The sequence below is a fragment of the Globicephala melas genome, chromosome 16, assembly GCF_963455315.2.
Source record: "Globicephala melas chromosome 16, mGloMel1.2, whole genome shotgun sequence".
Lineage (NCBI taxonomy): Eukaryota > Metazoa > Chordata > Mammalia > Artiodactyla > Delphinidae > Globicephala > Globicephala melas.
In genome coordinates this window covers 25,544,268-25,561,293 of record NC_083329.1, presented here as the reverse complement: position 1 = coordinate 25,561,293, position 17,026 = coordinate 25,544,268, and the positions used below count along the sequence as shown (strand labels likewise).

Genomic DNA, 17,026 nt, shown 5'->3' with positions numbered 1-17,026 from the left:
ATCTTGGCTATTGTAAATAATGCTGCAATGAACATAGGGGTGCATATATCTTTTCTAATTAGTGCTTTTGTTTTCTTCAGATAAATTCCCAGGAGTGAAATTGCATATGATAGTTCTATATTTAATTTTTTTGAGGAACCTCCATACTGTTTTCCATAGTGGCTGCACCAGTTTACATTCCCACTAACAGTTCACGAGGGTTTCCTTTTCTCCACTAACATTTGTTATTTGTTGTCTTTTTGATAACAGCCATTCTAACAGGTGTGAGTTGATACCTCTGCTGTCCTTTTGAATGAAGACACTTGATGTCCTTGTAAGGCAATGGAATCGACATTCTCTTCATTCCCCACAGCCTCCAGACTACCACTCCTCCACCTTTGAATTCTTGCTCCTTTGCAGTTTCTTTTTTTTTTTTATGAATGTAAAATTTTTATTCATTTCTTTTGGTACAAACTAGTGTTTATTAAAAAAAATATTTAGGAATTTATACTCACAGGACATGTTATAGTTAACATCCAAAGACAAAAAATATTTATTGACCATTTATTATATGCTTAGTACTAAAAAGCTCCTAAATCAGTGTTGGCATTACAAGATTAGAGAGTTGTTTTTGGCTCATGATTGTTATAGAAAAACACTGAGGAAAATTTCAATCATTACAATTGGTAAAAGTATAATTTTACATTTCATGAAGGATAGTAGTCATATTTGGCAATAGCCTCATTTATAAATTGAAGTATACTCACTTCGAGATTGTATTTTGATGCTGTTTCTTTTCACTTCTCGCAAATAACCAACAAGGCAAAAACTGCTTCCAATTGACAGTCCAAACAAAGGAGGAATCATGGCTAACCGTCTGGTTGCTAATATTTGTTAAAGGCAAATTGCAAACTTCGGAGTATGGTTCAACATCACCAGAAGGAGTAAAGTTGCTCCCTCTGACCACCTTATTCCATGAAAAAAGTGTACTTTGACTTCTAAAGTGGATTTCAAAAATTCAGTAGAAAGATTTAACAACTATCAACATTTCCAGCACTGATTTTTCTAATACCCAGAAACATCCACTTAGCAGTTGTAAGACTAACTTGAAAAACTGAATATACAGATGTAAATTATTGCCATTAGCTAGTAGGAATCATCACTTGATTCTTAACCCTGTTTATATTTCATTATAATCATAAGACTGATTTTTTAGAATAAAAAGAATGAAGAACATCTCCATCACGTGTCTTTGTTCCCAATAATCCCTTTCAGATAGATCTGTGAAGTAATACAGAGTACAGTGTCGACATACCTTTCATTTCAAAGGCCAAAAAAAATAGGGCTTATTAAGTAGTGAGATCATTTCTATTAGGCTTTATATTAGTATCAATTAATGAATTAATCAGTCAAACGAGTATCAGTTGATTTAATCTTGCCCAAATGAATGGGTCTCTGTTGGTTGATCAATGCGATAGAGAAACTCTGCAGGTAAGAAGTATCCAAGATATTCCACTATATCTGGGGTGGTGTCATAATGGTAGTGTCCCCCTTCTCCATGATGACTAAAACAATGAGTGTGCTCCAACCGCAAATCAAACCGTGGGTCTCTGGAGATAAAAACTGGCAGGCAAACCAAAGGAGCCTTCATCTCATAAAAACGTAACCATTTATTCACGTCTTCATCAGAGTTCAATGGGCAGGAAGAAAATTCTGCCGGCATAATATATGAGTCTTTACTTTTCCCTTCTGAATCACGAAAGTACCTCCCATTCCTACAGGCTTATCTCCATAATGTTTTTTGTTTTTTGTTTTTTTTTCCGGTACGCGGGCCTCTCACTGTTGTGGCCTCTCCCGCTGCGGAGCACAGGCCCCGGACGCGCAGGCTCAGAGGCCATGGCTTATGGGCCCAGCTGCTCCGCGGCATGTGGGATCCTCCCGGACTGGGGCACGAATCCGTGTCCCCTGCATCGGCAGGTGGACTCTCAACCACTGTACCACCAGGGAAGCCCCTCCATAATGTTTTTCAAGAGTCTGTCTCATACAAGTCACAAAGTTAAGTTTTCCAGGTCTTCTTTTGGATTTCACCTCAATGACTTTTCAAGGTTGGCCTTCACTGGCAAAAAGATTAGCCAGTAATGCAAACCCCAAATCATGATATTTCTCACTGTATTTCTCCAGTAGGCACCCTCCATCTGCAGAGTTAACATGAGCAAAGTAACTTCCATTCACAGGAGGTTTGTGTTCACTTTCTGTTTGAACAACTGGCATAAACTCAGAATTGAATCCAAGAGTCGGAAATGGGCCTGCTCCTGCTCCAAGAACAAAAGCTCCAGGAAGCTGGATTTCTTTTGTGATTTTATTTAGATCATAAACTTTTTTTTTTATTTATAAGAGGCAATAAGTAAGGCACACCTCCTACTTCTGCAATTCTAGTTTTCCCACAGATACCTTTTACAGGAAAGGTAAATGGCTCCTTGGTCAAATTAGGGCAATCAACTACAGAGACCTGGACATCAGCAAAGTTATCCGTTAGCCCCTTCCGCAGAACTCCAGCAAGCTCCTCTAGACTTGGCACATGAAAAGAATACTCAGCACAAGACATCTTCTTTCTCGAGTGCACAGGTGATGAGGTGTGCAAGCAGAGAGAGTTAAATAAAATCGCTCTTTTGCAGTTTCTAACCTCTATTATTGCAATTCCTTACTGACCTCATGTTGCTCATTTTCACTGAAGATTCATTTTAAGATTTTGGGCACGAAGCTTACAACTTTCCTCTCTTCTTTCCGTCATCGTGCATGACGTTATAGTCCTTGGGGGATGATCATCCAACATCCCAAGCCTTGCAGTTCCTTCACCTCAAATCCAAAGATTGTCACCCTTACTTCCATTTCAATTACTCCTGTAATTGAATTACACCCTTAATGGACTCTGAGACCATTAAGTTGTATCTCTCTTAATTTCCACTTTATCACTTCCTTTCCCTCCACCTTAAAGATAAAGAATTGGTACTCCTCATTCTAATCAATCTAACAATTTGGCAAAATAATAATAACTTTATTGAGCATTTGCTATGTATAACATGTACTATTTTATTTAATCCTTATTAAGGTAGGTGCTATTATTATCAACATCTCCATTTTACAGATGAGGAAACAGACACAAGGACTTGCCCAAGGCTGTAAAACTAGTCAGCAATGAAGCTGGAATTAAAGCAATCTAGAGCTCTTAGCCCTTAACTGCAATGCTATTCTGCTTCTCATGATATAGATTGAAATTTTCTGTGTACATACCTTTTGAACCAATTATTCCAGTTCTAAGAATTTATTCTGCAGATGTCTCACAGTTCAGTGTACAAAAACAAATCATTTCTTCAATGTTTACAATTGCTAGCAGTACATCTCCCATCAATAGGAGACTGGAATAAAATGCAGTTCGAAAAAGGAGGAAACACTTTATATGCTTATTATAGAAATATTTCCCAAATATATTGTTAGGTTTAAAAAACAAAAATAAGAATGATGTGTATTGAATGCCCCCATTTGTGTAAAAAAAGGAGAATGTATGTATTTTTTTTTGCTCGTATTGCTCGTATATGCATAAAGTATCTCTGGAAGGACACACAAGAAGCTCATGAGGAACTTCCCAGGTGGCACAGTGGTTAAGAATCCGCCTGCCAACACAGGGGACACAGGTTCCATCCCTGGTCGGGGAAGATCCCACATGCCACGGAGCAACTAAGCCCGTGCGCCACAGCTACTGAGCCTGCGCTCTAGAGCCCGAGAGCCACAACTGCTGAAGCCCGTGTGCCTACAGCCCGTGCTCTCCAACAAGAGAAGCCACCGCAATGAGAAGCCCGCGCACCGCAGTGAAGAGTAGCCCCCCGTCGCCGCAACTAGAGAAAGCCTGCGTGCAGCAACGAAGGGTAAGCTGGGATGAAGTGAGAGAGTGGCATGGACATATATATACTACCAAATGTAAAATAGCTAGTGTGAAGCAGCCGCACAGCACAGGGAGATCAGCTCGGTGCTTTGTGATCACCTAGAGGGGTGGGATAGGGAGGGTGGGAGGGAGACGCAAGAGGGAGGAGATATGGGGGTATATGTATACGTATAGTTGATTCACTTTGTTATATAGCAGAAACTAACACAACATTGTAAAGCAATTATACTCCAATAAATATGTTGGAAAAAACCCCCAATGCAGCCATAAATAAATTCATAAAAAAAAAAAAGACAGTCATGAATTTGGTTGTTAATGGAAAGAACTAAGAAGCTGCCGCTAGGGTGGTGGTGGTGGGAAGAGGTTTTTGGATCTTTTAAAGCATTTAATCATGTGAATGCATTACACATTTCAAAGTTGAGTTAAACTCTAAAAAAAAAAAGAAAAAAGGAAGAGAAGACTAGAAATAGAAACTGTATTAATGACTGTGTTAATTTATTTTTTAAAAAATCGAGGCCTCCACCTACACTCTCGACACTGTTTCCTCAGACCTCTCACAGATACTTGTTTCATTCATCATCTTCCTCCTGCATCTTCAACTCACCCTCTCTGTTGGCTTCTTCTCCTCAGCTGACAGATACGCTCAAGACTTTTATCCCGTACAAAATTTTAAAATCCTCCACTGATGCTGTGTTCCCTGTTCCCTTCTAATTTTCCTTTAATTTCTCTCCTTCCGTGTTCAGACTTCTTGGTAGAATAATATGATGAACACTTGTGTCTCTATCTTATTCCACATTCCTTGTACACTCATTGTAGTTTGACCTCTGACCCCACCACACTGAGAAATCCATTGGATGTCTTTCAGACCTTCTTTTATTTATTTATTTATTTATTACTGAGATATAGTTGATATTATATTAGTTTCAGTCTTATAACGTGATACAAATGTTTTAAAGGTTATACTCCGTTTACAGTTATTATAGAATATTGGCTATATTCTCTGTGCTGTACAACATATCCTTGTAGCTTCTTTTATACGTAGTAGTTTGTACTTCTTAATCTCTTACCCCTATCTTGCCCCTCCCTGCTTCCCTCTCCACACTGGTAATCACTAGTTTGTTTTCTTTTTTTTTTTTTTTGTGGTATGCGGGCCTCTCACTGTTGTGGCCTCTCCTGTTGCGGAGCACAGGCTCCGGACACGCAGGCTCAGCGGCCATGGCTTACGGGCCCAGCCACTCCGCGGCATGTGGGATCTTCCTGGACCGGGGCACGAACCCGTGTCCCCTGCATTGGCAGGCGGACTCTCAACCACTGCGCCACCAGGGAAGCCCCAATAGTTTGTTTTCTATACCTGCGAATCCGTTTCTTTTTTGTTATATTCACTAGTTTGTTTTATTTTTTAGATTCCACATATAAGTGATATCATATAGCATTTGTTCTTCTCTGTCTGACTTATTTCACTTAGCATAATACCCTCCAAGTCCATCCATGTTGCTGCAAATGGCAAAATTTTCATTCTTTTTTTTGTTCTTTTTTTGGGCTTAATAGTATTCCATTGTGTGTGTGTGTATTCATCCGTTGATGGGCACATGGGTTGCTTCCATATCTTGACTATTGTAAATAATGCTGCTGTGAACATTGGGGTGCATGTACCTTTTTGAATTAGTGTTTTCCTTTTTTTTTCAGATATATACCCAGGATTGGAATTGCTGTGTCATATGGTAGTTCTATTTTTAGTTGTTTTTTTTTTTTGGCTGCTTTGGGTTTTCATTGCTGCATGCAGGCTTTCTTTAGTTGCGGTGAGTGGGGGCTAGTCTTCCTTGCGGTACGCGGGCTTCTCATTGCGGTGGCTTCTCTTGTTGTGGAGCACGGGCTCTAGGTGCATGGGCTTCAGTAGTTGCAGCACGTGGCCTCAGTAGTTGTGGCGCATGGGCTTAGTTGCTCCGTGGCATGTGGGATCTTCCCAGACCAGGGCTCGAACCCGTGTCCCCTGCATTGGCAGGCAGATTCTTAACCACTGTGCCACCAGGGAAGTCCCTATTTTTAGTTTTTTGAGAGAAACCTCCATACTCTTTTTCACAGTGAATGCACCAATTTACATTCCCACCAACAGTGCACAAGGGTTCCCTTTTATCCACATCCTTGCCAACATTTGTTATTTGTGATCTTTTTGGTGATACCCATTCTGACAGGTGTGAGGTGATACCTCATTGTGGTTTTAATTTTCAGTTCCCTGGTGGTTAACAGTGTTGAGCATCTTTTCATGTGCCAGTTGGCCATCTTTATGTCTTCTTTGGAAAAAATGTCTATTCAGGTCTTCTGCCCAATTTTTAATTGGGTTGTTTGTTTTTTTGATGTTGAGTTGTATGAGCTGTTTATATATTTTGGATATTAATGCCTTATTGGTCATATCATTTGCAAATATTTTCTCCCATTCAGTAGGCTGTCTTTCTGTTTTGTTGATCGTTTCCTTGGCTGTGCAAAAGCTTTTAAGTTTAATTAAGCCCCATTTGTTTATTTTTGCTTTTGTTTCCTTTGCCTTAGGAGACAGATCCAAAAAAATATTGCTACTGAAAGAGTGTTCAGCCTATGTTTTCTTCTAGGAATTTTATGGTTTCCAGTCTTACATTTAGGTATTTAATCCATTTTGAGTTTTTTTTTATATGGTATTAGAAAATGTTCTAATTTCGTCCTTTTACATGTAACTGCTTTCGTCCTTTTACCTGTAGCTGCTTTTTTAAGGATTTTTTCATCTTCTTTAAACCCTCTCATATGAAATATCACATAGCTCTGGATTCTTGGTAATTCTTTTGTTCCTCTTCTTGTTCCCTCTGTCCTCTCATGGATGTCAAGGTTCCCTAGTCGCCTGTCCTTGGCCCTTCTCCATCTACATTCTCCCTGGATGATTTCACCGTTCTCAAGGTTTAATCTATCACCGATTCAATCTTTTTTTATGGTCATTTTTTTTACTAATGTTCAACATTTAACAAATAGATACTGTTCTTGACCCTCATAGAGTTTAGAAATGGATGGCTCCTGTACTAGAGATGTCAATCATTGCCTCCTATACTCACGTGACTTCACCCACAGTTTGTGCCTTTGTGTCTTGTGACTCTGATTGGAATAGCAGCATATGGCAGAAGGGGAATCAGTTCTCAGACTGAGGTAAGCTAATGACATTCTTTTTGAGAACTTGACCCTGCACCGTCATGAACCATGCGGACAGTGGTTTCAGATGCTGATTTAACAGCCCTAGTCACAATGTGGTCTGGCTGTACATTTTACTTTTCATCCTTCGATATCTATGATACCTCTATCATCTGATTGTTGAAAAATCTTAGTTTATTGAAACATTTACATTTTAATTAACTTGTAAAAAATAAAGCTGCTGTTTCAAAATTAAAACAAAAATCCCCCCAAACCGTAGTCTATCCATATCCACGGGGTATTGGTTCCAAGACCCCCATGGATACCAAAATTTGTGGATGCTCAAGTCCCTTATATAAAATGGCATAGTATTTGCCACTATCAAAAATCCCTCTTAGGAAAAAAAAAAAAAATCCCTCTTAGGGACTTCCCTGGCGGTCCAGTGGTTAAGACTTCACCTTCCAGTGCGGGGGGTGCAGGTTCAATTCCTTGTCAGGGAGCTAAGATCCCACGTGCCTCGAGGCCAAAAAACCAAACCATAAAGCAGAAGCAATATTGTAACAAATTCAATAAAGACTTTAAAAATGGTCCACATTAAAAAAAAAAAATCTAAAAAAAAAAATCCCTCCTAGAGTGCATGTACCTGGTGAGGATGTTTATGACCCCCATTTTCTAGATCAGGGAACTGACGCTTAGAGAGATTAATTAGAACTGTTCAAAGTAGATTCCACAGCTGGAAAATGAGAGTGCCAAGGTTCAAATTCAGGGCCTGTGCTATTAACTACTGTGATTATGATGTGGCAGGCAAGAGAATCAGGAACGGGCAAGGAATCACACTCCCACTCACAAGTATGTAGACAGTGCACAGCTCAACCTCCCAGCCTTCCCCCGACACATACTCCCCCCTCCCATTCATTAGCACCCAAACAGAAAGGCAGAAAGGAATTGGAGCTGCTCCTCATAAAGGATGCCCCCAACTGAGGCGGGTACCAGAACAAAGTCTTTGGCAGATATGTTTACTTTGGAAGAAGAATGCCAAGGGACACGATTCCTGCCCTCAGAAAACTTAGTCTAGTTTATACGCAAAGATCATTTCCTCAATTTGTCCACAAATGTGTGGTGTGCTCAGGGATTGTAATACATGTGCACATACACATCACTGTGTGTAGTAGATGTAATAGTCATGTAAATGCATGTGTATATGGAGAACACTGTAGATTCTCTAGAAAAAAAGTCCTAGTAGTGCCACTCTACTTATTAATGTAATACCTCATAGAGCTGAGCTAAATGTACTTTCATCCTAGCTATGAGAAAAAAAAATGTTTACTAAATATGAGTACAACCTAGACTTTAAGGATTATCGGTTAAACTATTAAGGAATCTTTCAAAGTAGGCTCAAGCACTTAGAAGTATCCATTTACATGCAAAACCAAGGCTCAGGTAATTGCAAATTCCTTAAGGAGCATGCTAGGTAACACGTGATTTAAGTTATATATATATATGTAAATAAATAAATAAATAAATATAAACACACACACACAAATGATAATATAACATTCCTTCAAAAATACTGTATTTAAGATTTTAAGCTAATTTAAACTGGAATGCCCTCTACTTCCTGAAATATTCCAAGCTAGTATGGCTTTATTACACATGAAGAAATAAAGTAATGAAAATTCTAAGAGCTAAGCAAACCAGTTATGAAAAGGTGAGAGATCAGTGTAATGAAGAAAATTAGTTGTCACAGCTCACATTCTAAGATCATATACTGCAATTTAAAATGGAAGTGAGGAAGTAATCCAAAACAAATAATAAAAACAAATACCCATTTTAATCAATGTCTTATTTTCTTCCATTAATTATTTCCATCCCGTTTTAGCTAGAAGGATTTCATGAGGGAGACAAAGTGAAGAAAAGGGAAACACTCTTTAAAAATTATAAATTTCCTAGGACCACAGTAGAAAATATAAAAATTGGATCTGTAGGGGTTCAGAACAAGCCTCCCCCAAATGGGCTACTTTTGCATGAGGCTCATTTTGAACTAAATGCAATCGAGACCCTGCGGGTCCAGGAGAAACTCACTGCCCCTCTCTTAACTACCTAGAAGAATTTAAATTGGGGATTTTTCCTAGAAAAGGTAATTACCAGAGATAAAATTTATCTTAGGGGCCCCATCTACATGGCAGAACAAACATCTAATTATCAAGCATCTGCTCTCCTTAATGTCCTGTGAATGACCCTCCTGTCCTTGGAAGACCCAGACCCCTGCCCCATTCCTTAGCTCATGATGGTGTATATACCTCATTTTACCTTTCTGTCTCTGAACCTCTTGTGTATGTGGGGCCTTTGACCCTCTTTTGTGTGTGGATTCCCATACAAAGTTAAATTTGATTTTCTCCTGTTTATCTGTCTCATGTCGACTTAATACTTAGAGCAGCAAGAAGAACCTAGAAGGATAGAAGAGAGTTTTCCTCCTTCCTGACAAGGGCTCAGTCTTGAAGGGAGAGATCTCGTCTTAATCTCCCACAATAATGCAGATTCTCCATTTGGTTGGAGGACGGGATAAAAGAAATGAGAAGGTACATTTCTGTGATCTTTAAAGTTCCGCATCCTCAAGTAACCATTCAAGGCACTGCCCATTAAGGAGGGGACTAAGACACTCCCCTCATACCTCACAAATCAAAAAGGGGGAAGAGGTCCAAGATTACACTAATGATTGCTATTCAGCATTATAAAACCCAGTATGAAGTTTCAGTAAGGAGTGTTCTAGATTAGGAATTGGGCGTGTTCTCTGCTCACGCCCCTCACTGGCCTTGTGCCCCATCTACTTGAAAGCTCAATGGATATGAAATGTAAGGGGCTGTGATGACTGTTATTATAAATGACACTGTTCCTACCAACACTAATTACCTTCAATGAACCAGGAACCCTAGAGTTCAACAAATGAGTGAAGAGGACACTAAAAAAACCCCAAAGTGTTTTTAGTGTTTCATCTTCTTAGTGTAGTTAGTCACGACTCACTTCAAATAAGAACACACATAAAACAAATTATTTTTTCTTCCCTGGCCTAACAGGCAAGCCTCAATTAAAAAAACAAAACAAAACAGAACATTTTTTGCTGAAGTAGCCTCAGGGAAAAAAGGGAAGAAGAAAGAAGACCACAGCTAAGTTTTTAGGTAAGACAAAAGTTACTCACTGAAGGAAGAGAAATTTTCTTCAGGAGCTGTTCAAGTTGATTGAAAAGATAATGGAAGTTTCCCCTGCTCATCCCGACATGTTGCCAGGGCTTTGGCGACAGTGGTTTGCTTGTCTCCATGGACAAAAGTGACTCAGGGGAGGGGAACTTTAAAATTACTCCTGTTTACCTAATAGAACTCAATGTTCAGAATTAAAATTGGGCCTGTCTAGTATATGAAAAAACCAAGGGAACAAGAAAAGAGTTGAACTACACCAAATGAGCAGAATCTTATTGTAAAGCCAATGTAATTTGACAACCAGGGTTACTATATGCTATTTCTTATTCTAAATCGTCTACCCAGGACCTCCGATCTGCTTAAATTTGTAGGAGTCAAAATCATCCCCTTCGAAAGGACTTATTCACAGATGACTCCTGGAGCAACTGAGGAGAAAAAGTAAGTCAGTCACAAAAGTTATTAAAACCTCCCTCCCTGGAGAACAATCTCATTGATCAAAGTACCATCATGGTTTCCATGCTGGACTCAAGAGTCTTGTCTCTAATTATGGATGGAATTATTACTTTTCTTCATGCTATTTTTAGGTATAGCTTAAAGCTGCCCGAAAGATGTGGAGAATTTTTTGATGGAAGATAATTTCAGTTCATTCAAGTGACCTTGGTGAAGTCAGCAAAGAATGAGCTGAATTCACTGGATGCTGTAGGTGGGCTGCAGAACCTAGATCCTCCCTACAGTTGTATGCTGGGTTGTGTGTATGCATATGTACATTCTTCTGGGGAAAAGGGCCATACTTTTGATAGAATTCTCAGAAGGACATGTAAACAAAACTTTTTAAAGAGCTGCAGACCTAGAGGCTCCTTTGTGGTCGAATGAAAACACTTTCAATGAACGTGTGTCATTAACTTCCATTTGCGCCTGTGAACGTCCACAGGTTTCCATCCAAAGGTATTAATACCCACTGACTACAGTAAGGGTTTGGTGGCCTGTTTGTACAACACTTTCCAATTTTCAAAATCAAGTTATCTAGTACACACAGTGGGTTCCTAACAACAGGTCTCTAAAATTATCTCCAGCGATAGTTCAGGCCTTCACATTGAGGCCTCACAGAGAAGCCCATGGACTCTGATCTTTGGCTCCTGTCTTAGTCTCTCTGGAGCCTTAGTGTCTTCTAATTTAGGGAAAATAATGATAATACTGGCACCAAACATTCATATAATTGTTCGGAGTTGAACCAGTGTTGAACCAAAGAAGCTAATGTTCCTATTGGACTGGGCCATCTTGATGTCAGTTTCAGCACACCAATTAACACTGTCAACACCTTGTCCCTGCAAAACAAACAAACAAAAGTTAAATAACAAACAAACAACCCTAGCACCTTCTTCCAGGAGGTTTCTTATGCAAGTATAACAACTGAGGGCACCAGTACCTAGAAATGCCCTTCATATATCACCATCACCTGAGGTCCTGCCGCTCAAGGATAGAGCCATGGATTTCTTCCCCCAATTCCACTCCAACTAAGCTGCCTTATCCTCTCTCTGTCAGCTTTTGTTCTCCTAGAGGAAAACACTTATCTCACTCCTTTATCCACCTCCTCTCCTGGTTTACTCACTGCAAGCAAGGGCTGAGATCACTTCCCCGGGCAGAAGGAGGGAGAGAAGGAAGATACTACTACATCCTACTACATATATTTTTGCTTTTCATCCAGGCACATACATATGGCAATGATCTTTGTAAACTTCTAAAACATAAAACTACAGTAAGGTGAAACATAACTGTCAATTACCTCACCAATCCTGAAAATGAATGGCCTTCCTCAACACTCTCCTTATCACTGATGCAAAAATTTTGCCTGAAATAATCAGAAGCTGTCTCAAATCTAGTTTTCATCACATAACTCACATGTTTAAGGACTTAGAGGGGGAGATCCTTATCATTTATCTCATAAATACATCCTACAGGTGACTGTTTTCAAGCCTCTGGAAAATGTTCAGTCACATGCATACCCCATAACCATCATTTTTAATGGTGTCTTCAGGTCAGTTTCAGTCACACTCACCTTACTCAGTCCCATCCGAACACGCCCACACTGAAGCCTCCCACTGTCATCCCAAGAAGACCCCTCTCTTTTCTATGATTTAGCACATGTCATACACTGCGATGTTGGGATCCCCTTCCTCAAGGGAAGGTCTCTTACTTCCCCCTCACATCTGGCACGGGCGGGCCTCAATGTTGCGGAACAGTGAATAAGCATTGTGTCCCCACCTCTGAGACACTGATTCACGTCCATCACTCTTTTCGCAAACTTGGCGGCAGATTCACGTTGTCTCTGCAGCCTTCTCTGATGGACCTGTTCTACACCAACCCTTCTGCTACTACCATCACCATCAAGCAGTCCTTCCGGCAACAGATACTCACTGAGCCTCTATCACAAGCCAGGCACTGCTCTCAGGCTGGAAACGAAGCAATGAACCAAACAGATAAAACTCCCTGCCCGCCTGGAGCATACATTCTAATAGGGGAGAAGTGGGGTGCCCTGGAAATCTCACACTCAATTTGAACTTCATTATAATTGAGTTGTTTTGAGTCTATATCGAGTCAAGTGACTGTCTAGACTCCTGTCGGAGATCTTCTGCAAAGATGGGTACCAACAACTCCTCCTAAACCTGCAGACATAGGACTACTCTTCCTGTCAGGAGGTAGACTCTTATTTCCTCTCTACCTGAACCTGAGCTGCCCTGTGACTTGATCGGCAGAATCATCAGAAGTGACTGCTGTGCCAGTTCTGGGCCTGGGCCCTAAGAGGCCTGACAGCTCCCGCTGCCTGGGAAACCAGGTGCCATGTAAAGAAGCTCAGCCTATCCTGCCAGAGAGAAGGCCATGCGGAGAGAAGGCCCCGAGGATGAGAACCGTGGCGCTCCGGGTGACAGCCAGCATGAGGCCGCAGACACCTGAGTGAGGCCACCTCAGACCTTCCAGCCACCAAGTGAACGCAGCCCTGTGAGTGAGCCCAACAAACATCACTGGAGCAGAGATCACCCCCCATGATAAATTCCTGAACTTCCGCATCACGGCCAATGAAATGGGGGTTGTTTCAAGCCACTAAATTTGGAGGGCCGGGAGGGGGAGTTGTTGTTAGGCAGCAACAGCTTAGCCTTAACAAGACAGTGCTCTTAACCAGAGCCAGGGGTGGCATCTTCTGCATGTTTCTAAGCCTTCATTATGTCCATTATGGTTAGGCAAAAAGGAAACATCCAGTCAAAATCTGACGAGGGAATATTCATAAAACTAAATGGGGGAGGGGATTCTGGGAAGATGCTGCAGTATGAAGCACCAGGAATCTACCTCCCACCTAGACAACAACTGCATTGGTAGAATCTGTCTCATCCAACCATTTTGGAACTTTGAAGGCTTGCAACTTCCACGGGAAGACTTAGATGGTAAATTGTGGTGAACGTCAGTCAATTTGGGCTCTTAGCACAGTAGGAGCTACCCATCCTCCATCCCCAACCCCTTGGCAGACAACTGTGCATGTTTTCCTGGAACCACTGCCCACAGCTTGTGGGAGCTAGGGTGGGCAAAAAGGACCCTGTCCTCCAAATATCGGCATCTCTGCTCTGAGTGCTGCTTCTGATCACAGAGCGCAGACAAGGTGGTGGGCGGCCACTGTCACTGTGCCTCCCTGACCCTATTGCAGCCCCTTCCCTCTGGCTGAAATGACTTCCAGGGGGATTAAAAGGCCAGACCCCTTCTCCTCCCCTCCCTTCCACCCCCTGGTCATTTTTCTTTTTTTTTTTTTGGCCACGCCACGCAGCTTGTGGGATTTTAGTTCCCTGACCAGGGATTGAACTGCATCCTCAGCAGTGAAAGAGTGGAGTCGTAACCACTGGACTGATAGGGAATTCCCACCCCCTGGTCAGTTTTTACATTTCCCACTTTCTGGGGCCAGACATTAAGGACTGGGACATTCAAAAACAACTGCATGTATGGAGAAAATTAGAAAGTGACTGTGTGTGCTCAGGGAAAGGCTCAGAAAAGACTGGGAAGACCTTCAGTTTACACTTTGGCTGATCCTCAGCAAAGAGACTGCGTACCACAGTTAAAACAAAAACAAACAATAAGGAAGACAAGCAAACCCTGAGAAAGGGGAAAATCTGGTTTCCAGAGTTATCACATTATTAAATTCAAAAGTCCAGTGTTCTTAAAAAAAAAATCACAAGGCATACAAAGGAACAGCAAAGTATGGCCCACTCAAAGGAATAAAACAAATCAGTAGAAACTGTCCCTGAAAAAAACCTAATGTCTGATAACTAGACAAAGACTTCAAAGTAACTGTCTTAAAGATGCCCAAAAGACTAAAGGGAGATATGGAGAAAGTCAAGAAAACAATGTGTAAACAAAATGGAAATATCAATAAAGAGAAAACTTATAAAGAACCAAAAAGAAATTCTGGAGCTGGAAAGTATAATTGAAATGAAAAATTTATTAGAGAGATTCAAAGAAGATTTAAGCAGACAAAAGACTCAGTGAACTTGAAGATAGGACAATGGATAGACCCTGATTGCTTGGTTTGCAAAAGGGATTCACTGAGGTGAGTTGTCATTGACTGAACGTATTTCAAACAAGTTCTGGTGGTATATTAGTTTTCTATTGTGTGTAACAATATTACCACAAATGTAGTGGTTTAAAACAACACATATTTATTATCTTATTATTTCTGTGGTCAAGAATCCAAGAACAGCTTTTCTGAGCCATGTACTTAGAGTCTCAGAGGGCTGCAATCAAGGTGTGGGCCAGCTTCTCATCTGGAGGCTCGATAGGGGAAGGATCTGCTTCTCCACTTGCCTGGTTGTTAGTAGCAATCAGTTCCTTTTGGTTGTTTGGCTGAGAGCCTCATTTTTTTGCTGGCTGTCAGCTGGAGCTCAGCCCTCAGTGACTAGATGACACTTGTAGTTCCTTGCAACATGGAGTCGTCCAATATGGCCACTTGCTCCCTCACAGCTAGAAAGGGAGAGACTCCAGCAAGATGAGCCTTACAGTCTTATGTAATGTAATTACATAATCACTTACATATAATCACATATCTCCCATCACCTACGCATATACTATTGGTTAGAAGCAAGTCACATGTCCCACCTACAAGTAAGAGAGGTGGAATACACAAGGGCGTGAACACCAGGAGATAGGAATCATGGAAGCCAGCTGTCAGTGGCCAGTCTGTCTACTACAGGTGGCTACTTGTTACCATGGCTCTACCATGGCTCAACCTTTTCCTAAGTTTATGGGTGTACAGCAACTGGAGTCTCTTACACTGCTGTTCGGAATGCAGTGGTAAACTTTGAGAAATGGTTTGGCAGCTTCTTGAAAAGTTAAAGACTTACCATATGACCCAGCCATTCCACTGCCAGATATTACTCAAGATAAATGTAAACAAACTCACATAAAGACTTGTATATGAATGTTCATAGCAGCTTTATTCATAAAACCCCCAAATGGAAACAACCCAAATGTTCATCAAAAGGTGAGTGGATTGACAAAATGAGGTATATCCATACAATGGACTATTTCTCAGCAATAAAAAAGGAACGTATTAGTGATATACACAACTAAGTGAATGACTCTCAGGATGTTATGCTGAGAGAAAGAAGCCAGACCAAAAAATGTACTTCCTGTATGATTCCATTTATATAAAATTTTAGAAACCCAAATTAATCTATAGTGCTACAAAGCAGATCCGTTGTTGCCTGGAGTGAGGGATAGATGGTCTACAAAGGGGCACTTGGAAACTTGTGGGGGTGATGAAAATGTTCTGTATCTTAATAGTGGTGGTAATTCACAGGTGTACACATCCATCACACTCATCAAATTGTATGCTTTAGAAGAATGTAGTTATTGAACATAAATTATACCTCAATAAATTTGATTAAGAATAAGAATTAAATGAAAGAATCAGAGACATGAAACTAGACACTTGGAAGAGAAAGTAATGTTGATACTGAGTATAGGTGATTTTAAACATAATTCGCCAATTTACCATTGTCATCTCTCTCGTGCATTAGCTAAAAAAAAAAAAATAGAGCTACATGAAACACTTCAGATACTAATTCTTTTCAAGGTGTTAATCAGTTTGCTTTAAATACAACAAAGGGGTCATTTATCACTAAAAATTACTAGAGATGTAAAACATTTGTCATACCTGTTGACTATCTTATTTACTTTTTTAACTGCCTGTTTGTGAACTTTGCCAATTTTTCTATTAGCTTGTTCTTCCCGGTTCTTCTGTTTGTTTACATGCCTCCTCAGCCTGGGAGCTCACTGGAGACAAGGACTGCATCTCTTCTCTTTACCTCAGCCCAGCAGTGTTTGGTATTTCGTTCATGAAATGTTTGCTAAAATTGAATTGATCTTAATTCATTCTCATACACTTTGGAGAATTTAACTTTATTACTTCTGTTTTACAGATGAGGAACACAAGATGCTGCAGAGGCTGAATAATTTGCAGTCACACAACTAAACGGCATAATTGGGACTGTAATCCAGGCCTTCTGATTTTAAACCATGGGTTTATTGAAATTGTATTCCATCCCCTCCATTGATGTTTGCCTGGGCCCTGTCTTCTTCAGGATATCAACTGAGTATTTTAAATGAATTTAAAGTTAGCAAAGCTCACCCTCCGCTACGCGCATGCGTCCCTTCCTTTTCCCATGGTAGGAAAAAAAAGACCCCGCCTCCTTTCGCTTTGCTCATCTTTTGGCCCCTGCGACTCGCC

General features: G+C 40.6%; 1 pseudogene; it reads right to left on the bottom strand.

Moving 5' to 3' along the window:
* Nucleotides 1–1,360: 1,360 nt before the first annotated feature.
* On the bottom strand, nt 1,361–2,616 carry LOC115858010 (ester hydrolase C11orf54 homolog; annotated as a pseudogene).
* Nucleotides 2,617–17,026: the final 14,410 nt, after the last annotated feature.